Source organism: Rhipicephalus microplus, unplaced genomic scaffold (assembly GCF_043290135.1).
Source record: "Rhipicephalus microplus isolate Deutch F79 unplaced genomic scaffold, USDA_Rmic scaffold_404, whole genome shotgun sequence".
NCBI lineage: Eukaryota > Metazoa > Arthropoda > Arachnida > Ixodida > Ixodidae > Rhipicephalus > Rhipicephalus microplus.
This window is the reverse complement of record NW_027464968.1, coordinates 1-7,500: the sequence shown is the minus strand read 5'-3', so window position 1 is coordinate 7,500 and position 7,500 is coordinate 1.

The following is a 7,500-nucleotide window of genomic DNA, read 5'->3' as shown; positions in this document are numbered from 1 at the left end:
TGCGCCGCCCCGGCTGACGCGGTTTTCGCGCCGCCCCGGCTGACGCGGTTTTCGCGCCGCCCCGGCTGACGCGGTTCGGACTTTGCACTTTTTGGCTGTGCCTGGCTGGCGGCCCACTCACTCGATCGCCAGGTCTGTTTGCCCCGGTGGTTCCACCGCCAGGCTTAAGCGCGAACTTTTTTTGTTTGTTTTCTTTTGATTAAGCGCAAGCTTTTTCTTTGTTTTCTTTTGATTAAGCGCGGGCTTTTTTCTTTGTTTTTTTTTTTATTTCGCCCCGGCAGACGCGGTTTTTGCGCCGCCCCGGCTGACGCGGTTTTTGCCGCCCCGGCTGACGCAGTTCGGACTTAGCACTTTTCGGCTGTGCCTGGCTGGCGGCCCACTCACTCGATCGCCATGTCTGTTTGCCACAGTTTTCCCGGTGGTGCCGCACCCGGGCTCGCCCCGGCTGACGCAGTTTTCGCGCCGCCCCGGCTGACGCGGTTTCGTGCCGCCCCGGCAGACGCGGTTTTCGCGCCGCCCCGGCTGACGCGGTTTTTGCGTCGCCCCGGCTGACACGGTTCGGACTTTGCACTTTTCGGCTGTGCCTGGCTGGCGGCCCACTCACTCGATCGCCATGTCTGTTTGCCACAGTTTTCCCGGTGGTGCCGCACCCGGGCTCGCCCCGGCTGACGCAGTTTTCGCGCCGCCCCGGCTGACGCGGTTTCGTGCCGCCCCGGCAGACGCGGTTTTCGCGCCGCCCCGGCTGACGCGGTTTCGTGCCGCCCCGGCAGACGCAGTTCGGACTTAGCACTTTTCGGCTGTGCCTGGCTGGCGGCCCACTCACTCGATCGCCATGTCTGTTTGCCACAGTTTTCCCGGTGGTGCCGCACCCGGGCTCGCCCCGGCTGACGCAGTTTTCGCGCCGCCCCGGCTGACGCGGTTTCGTGCCGCCCCGGCAGACGCGGTTTTCGCGCCGCCCCGGCTGACGCGGTTTCGTGCCGCCCCGGCAGACGCAGTTCGGACTTAGCACTTTTCGGCTGTGCCTGGCTGGCGGCCCACTCACTCGATCGCCATGTCTGTTTGCCACAGTTTTCCCGGTGGTGCCGCACCCGGGCTCGCCCCGGCAGACGCGTTTTTTTTTTTCTTTCGCCCCGGCTGACGCAGTTTTCGCGCCGCCCCGGCTGACGCGGTTTCGTGCCGCCCCGGCAGACGCGGTTTTTTTGCACCGCCCCGGCTGACGCGGTTTTTGCCGCCCCGGCTGACGCAGTTCGGACTTGGCACTTTTTGGCTGAGCCTGGCTGGTGGCCCACTCACTCGATCGCCATGTCTGTTAGCCACAGTTTTCCCGGTGGTGCCGCACCCGGGCTCGCCCCGGCTGACGCAGTTTTCGCGCCGCCCCGGCAGACGCGGTTTTCGCGCCGCCCCGGCTGACGCGGTTTTTGCCGCCCCGGCTGACGCAGTTCGGACTTGGCACTTTTTGGGCTGAGCCTGGCTGGCGGCCCACTCACTCGATCGCCATGTCTGTTTGCCACAGTCTTCCCGGTGGTGCCGCACCCGGGCTCGCCCCGGCAGACGCGTTTTTTTTTTCTTTCGCCCCGGCAGACGTGGTTCCCCCCCCCCCTTTTCGCTCGCCCCGGCTGACGAGGTTTTCGCGCCGCCCCGGCTGACGCAGTTTTCGCGCCGCCCCGGCTGACGCGGTTTCGTGCCGCCCCGGCTGACGCGGTTTTCGCGCCGCCCCGGCTGACGCGGTTTTTGCGTCGCCCCGGCTGACACGGTTCGGACTTTGCACTTTTCGGCTGTGCCTGGCTGGCGGCCCACTCACTCGATCGCCATGTCTGTTTGCCACAGTTTTCCCGGTGGTGCCGCACCCGGGCTCGCCCCGGCTGACGCAGTTTTCGCGCCGCCCCGGCTGACGCGGTTTCGTGCCGCCCCGGCAGACGCGGTTTTCGCGCCGCCCCGGCTGACGCGGTTTCGTGCCGCCCCGGCAGACGCAGTTCGGACTTAGCACTTTTCGGCTGTGCCTGGCTGGCGGCCCACTCACTCGATCGCCATGTCTGTTTGCCACAGTTTTCCCGGTGGTGCCGCACCCGGGCTCGCCCCGGCTGACGCAGTTTTCGCGCCGCCCCGGCTGACGCGGTTTCGTGCCGCCCCGGCAGACGCGGTTTTCGCGCCGCCCCGGCTGACGCGGTTTCGTGCCGCCCCGGCAGACGCAGTTCGGACTTAGCACTTTTCGGCTGTGCCTGGCTGGCGGCCCACTCACTCGATCGCCATGTCTGTTTGCCACAGTTTTCCCGGTGGTGCCGCACCCGGGCTCGCCCCGGCAGACGCGTTTTTTTTTTTTTCTTTCGCCCCGGCTGACGCAGTTTTCGCGCCGCCCCGGCTGACGCGGTTTCGTGCCGCCCCGGCAGACGCGGTTTTTGCGCCGCCCCGGCTGACGCGGTTTTTGCCGCCCCGGCTGACGCAGTTCGGACTTAGCACTTTTCGGCTGTGCCTGGCTGGCGGCCCACTCACTCGATCGCCATGTCTGTTTGCCACAGTTTTCCCGGTGGTGCCGCACCCGGGCTCGCCCCGGCTGACGCAGTTTTCGCGCCGCCCCGGCTGACGCGGTTTCGTGCCGCCCCGGCAGACGCGGTTTTCGCGCCGCCCCGGCTGACGCGGTTTCGTGCCGCCCCGGCAGACGCAGTTCGGACTTAGCACTTTTCGGCTGTGCCTGGCTGGCGGCCCACTCACTCGATCGCCATGTCTGTTTGCCACAGTTTTCCCGGTGGTGCCGCACCCGGGCTCGCCCCGGCTGACGCAGTTTTCGCGCCCGCCCCGGCTGACGCGGTTTCGTGCCGCCCCGGCAGACGCGGTTTTCGCGCCGCCCCGGCTGACGCGGTTTCGTGCCGCCCCCGCAGACGCAGTTCGGACTTAGCACTTTTCGGCTGTGCCTGGCTGGCGGCCCACTCACTCGATCGCCATGTCTGTTTGCCACAGTTTTCCCGGTGGTGCCGCACCCGGGCTCGCCCCGGCAGACGCAGTTTTCGCGCCGCCCCGGCAGACGCGGTTTCGCGCCGCCCCGGCTGACGCGGTTTTTGCCGCCCCGGCTGACGCAGTTCGGACTTGGCACTTTTTGGGCTGAGCCTGGCTGGCGGCCCACTCACTCGATCGCCATGTCTGTTTGCCACAGTCTTCCCGGTGGTGCCGCACCCGGGCTCGCCCCGGCAGACGCGTTTTTTTTTCTTTCGCCCCGGCAGACGTGGTTCCCCCCCCCCCTTTTCGCTCGCCCCGGCTGACGAGGTTTTCGCGCCGCCCCGGCTGACGCAGTTTTCGCGCCGCCCGGCTGACGCGGTTTCGTGCCGCCCCGGCTGACGCGGTTTTCGCGCCGCCCCGGCTGACGCGGTTTTTGCGTCGCCCCGGCTGACACGGTTCGGACTTTGCACTTTTCGGCTGTGCCTGGCTGGCGGCCCACTCACTCGATCGCCATGTCTGTTTGCCACAGTTTTCCGGTGGTGCCGCACCCGGGCTTGCCCCGGCAGACGCGTTTTTTTTTTTTCTTTTCGCCCCGGCTGACGCAGTTTTCGCCCCGCCCCGGCTGACGCGGTTTCGTGCCGCCCCGGCAGACGCGGTTTTTTGCGCCGCCCCGGCTGACGCGGTTTTTGCCGCCCCGGCTGACGCAGTTCGGACTTTGCACTTTTTGGCTGAGCCTGGCTGGCGGCCCACTCACTCGATCGCCATGTCTGTTTGCCACAGTTTTCCCGGTGGTGCCGCACCCGGGCTCGCCCCGGCAGACGCGTTTTTTTTTTCCTTCGCCCCGGCAGACGTGGTTCCCCCCCCCCCCCTCCGTCTTTCTTTTTGTTTTTTTTTTCGCCGCGGCTGAAGTGGATTTTTCGGTGCCTCGACGCCCCGGTAGTCGCGGTTTTTCCGTTTCCGCACGGCCCCGGCTGACGCTGCTCGGTCACAGTCGCCTTTGTGAGGATTGCAGACTTCTTGAGCGCGGGTGTTTTTTTTTGTTGTTGTTGTTGTTTTATTACGCATTCGCTCCAGCAGACGCTGTTTAGACTTTTTGTTTCCTCTTTTATCCTGCGACGAGGTGACGAGGTTTATTCGGTGCCCCGCCGCCCCGGCTGAAGTGATTTTTCCTGTCCCGTGCCGCCCCGGCTGACGCGGTTGGACTTCGCGTTTGTTCGGCCGCCACGGGTTTTGGCGCACTCGCTCGGTTGCTTGTTGTTGCCACTTGTTGCGAACCCAGGTTTCTTGAGCGAGCGCGGGCGTTTTTTCTTCCTTTCTTTCTTTGTTCTATGTGTTAGCGAATCGGCCTTTAATATCACACGAGGACTCACAACCAACAATTTTCAGTTTGAAGTGTAAAAAATCTGCAGGTGTTGACGTAACTGACTTGCCCCGTACCCTTGAGTACATCCATGAAGTTCTCGTAGTACTACTAAATCGCATTATTCCAAGTGGAGAAATTCCCATAAACTTGCAAACCTCTACACGAAAATCGGTGCGCGTGATAAAGTTGAAAATTATCGTCCGATATCAAATGTGCCTTCTATAACACAAATTCTAGGAAAAAAAAAAAAAAACACTTGTTCGCCGTTCTCTGCGCCGTGACTGGCAGCACTCCGGCGAAGCGAAACGGGGTCGATTCGAGCACGATATCGGCGTCTTTCGACGTGCTCGCCGGCGACCGTCGCACGAGTACGTCGCACGAGCGCGTCTGCCGGGGCGCCGTTTGCGAAGCCGACGCAAAAGTGGGAACCGCCGCTCGGATGATCGCCGCTTTCGGCAGAGTGAGTGTTGGCACTCCGGGGAAGCGAAACAGCGTGAATGCGCCCACGAAATCGGCGTATTTTGAAGTGCCCGCCGGCGACCGTCGCACGAGTACGGTAAACCGCGTCAGCCGGGGCGTAGTTCGGGACGCCGACGAAAAAGTGGGAAGCGCAACTCGGATCTTCGCCGTTTTTGCAGGAGTGAGTGGCGGCCCTCCTGCGAGACCAAGAAGCATCGATTCGTGCACGAATTCGGCGCCTTTCGACGTGATCGCCGGCGACCGTCGCTCGAGTAGGGCAAACCGCGTCTGCCGGGGCGGGCTTCGGGACGCCGATGCGAAAGTGGGAAACGCTGCTCGGATGTTCGCCGTTTTTGGCCGAGTGAGTGCTGGCACTCGGGCGAAGCCAAACGGGGCCGATTACGGCACGATATCGGCGTCTTTCGACGTGCCCGGCGGCGACCGTCGCACGAGTACGGTAAACCGCGTCAGCCCGGGCGGAGTTCGGGACGCCGATGCGAAAGTGGAGAACGCCGCTCGGATCTTCGCCGTTTTTGGAGGAGTGAGTGGCGGCACTCCGGAGAAGCCAAGGAGCGCCAATTAGCGCACGATATCGGCGTCTTTCGACGCGCTCGCCGGCGACCGTCGAACGAGTAGGGCAAACCGCGTCTGCCGGGGCGGGGTTTACGACGCCGACGCAAAAGTGGGAACCGCCGCTCGGATGTTGGCCGTTTTTGGCAGAGTGAGTGCTGGCACACCGGCGACGCGAAAGAGCGCGAAAGCGCCCACGAAAGTGGCGTATTTGGACGTGCTTGACGGCGACCGCTGCAGGAGTACGAAAAACCACGTCAGCCGGGGCGAGCGACCCACGGCGGTCTGGGTGCTTATCGCTGCTATTATAGGGGCACCCCGGCAGACGCAGAAAAAAAAAATTTTTTTTCGACCTTCTTTTTTGCTGGTCGAGCTCGGGTAACCCAGGTCGCAATGGGAGCCGCGCACGAAAGCGGCGTCGCGAGACGCGTTCGCGGTCGCTAGTCGCACGAGCTCGGCAACCGCGTCAGCCGGCGCGGAGTTCGGGATGCCGACGGCTAAGTGGGTACCGCTGCTCGGATGTTCGCCGTTTTTGGCCGAGTGAGTGCTGGCACTCCGGCGAAGCGAAACGGGGGCCGATTCGGGCACGATATCGGCGTATTTCGACGTGCTCGCCGGCGACCGTCGCACGAGTACGGCAAAGCGCGTCTGCCGGGGCGAGGTTTGCGATGCCGACGAAAAAGTGGGAAGCGCCGCTCGGATCTTCGCCGTTTTTGCAGGAGTGAGTGGCGGCCCTCCTGCGAGACCAAGAAGCATCGACTCGCGCACGATATCGGTGTCTTTCGACGTGCCCGCCGGCCACCGCCGCACGAGTACGGCAAACCGCGTATGCCGGGGCGGGGTTGGCGACGCCGACGCAAAAGTGGGAACCGCCACTAGGATGTTCGCCGTTTTTGGCAGAGTGAGTGCTGGCACACCGGCGACGCGAAAGAGCGCGAAAGCGCCCACGAAAGTGGCGTATTTGGACGTGCTTGACGGCGACCGCTGCAGGAGTACGAAAAACCACGTCAGCCGGGGCGAGCGACCCACGGCGGTCTGGGTGCTTATCGCTGCTATTATAGGGGCACCCCCGGCAGACGCAGAAAAAAAAAATTTTTTTTCGACCTTCTTTTTTGCTGGTCGAGCTCGGGTAACCCAGGTCGCAATGGGAGCCGCGCACGAAAGCGGCGTCGCGAGACGCGTTCGCGGTCGCTAGTCGCACGAGCTCGGCAACCGCGTCAGCCGGCGCGGAGTTCGGGATGCCGACGGCTAAGTGGGTACCGCTGCTCGGATGTTCGCCGTTTTTGGCCGAGTGAGTGCTGGCACTCCGGCGAAGCGAAACGGGGCCGATTCGGGCACGATATCGGCGTATTTCGACGTGCTCGCCGGCGACCGTCGCACGAGTACGGCAAAGCGCGTCTGCCGGGGCGAGGTTTGCGATGCCGACGAAAAAGTGGGAAGCGCCGCTCGGATCTTCGCCGTTTTTGCAGGAGTGAGTGGCGGCCCTCCTGCGAGACCAAGAAGCATCGACTCGCGCACGATATCGGTGTCTTTCGACGTGCCCGCCGGCCACCGCCGCACGAGTACGGCAAACCGCGTATGCCGGGGCGGGGTTGGCGACGCCGACGCAAAAGTGGGAACCGCCACTAGGATGTTCGCCGTTTTTGGCAGAGTGAGTGCTGGCACTCCGGCGAAGCGAAAGAGCGCGAATGCGCCCACGAAAGTGGCGTGTTTGGACGTGCTTGACGACGACCACCGCAGGAAAACGAAAAACCACGTCAGCCGGGGCGAGCGACCCATGGCGGTCTGGGTGCTTATCGCTGCTATTATAGGGGCACCCCGGCAGACGCAAAAAAAAAAAAATTTTTTTCGACATTCTTTCTTGCTCGTCGACCTCGGGTGACCCAGGTCGCAGTGGGAGCCGCGCACGAAAGCGGCGTCGCGAGACGGCTTCGCGGTCGCTAGTCGCACGAGCTCGGCAACCGCGTCTGCCGGGGCGGAGTTCGGGACGCCGACGGCTAAGTGGGAACCGCCGCTCGGATGTTCGCCGTTTGTGGCCGAGTGAGTGCTGGCACTCCGGCGAAGCCAAACGGGGCCGATTCCGGCACGATATCGGCGTCTTTCTACGTGCTCGCCGGCGACCGTCGCACGAGTACGGCAAAGTGCGTCTGCCGGGGCGGGGTTTGCGACGCGTACGC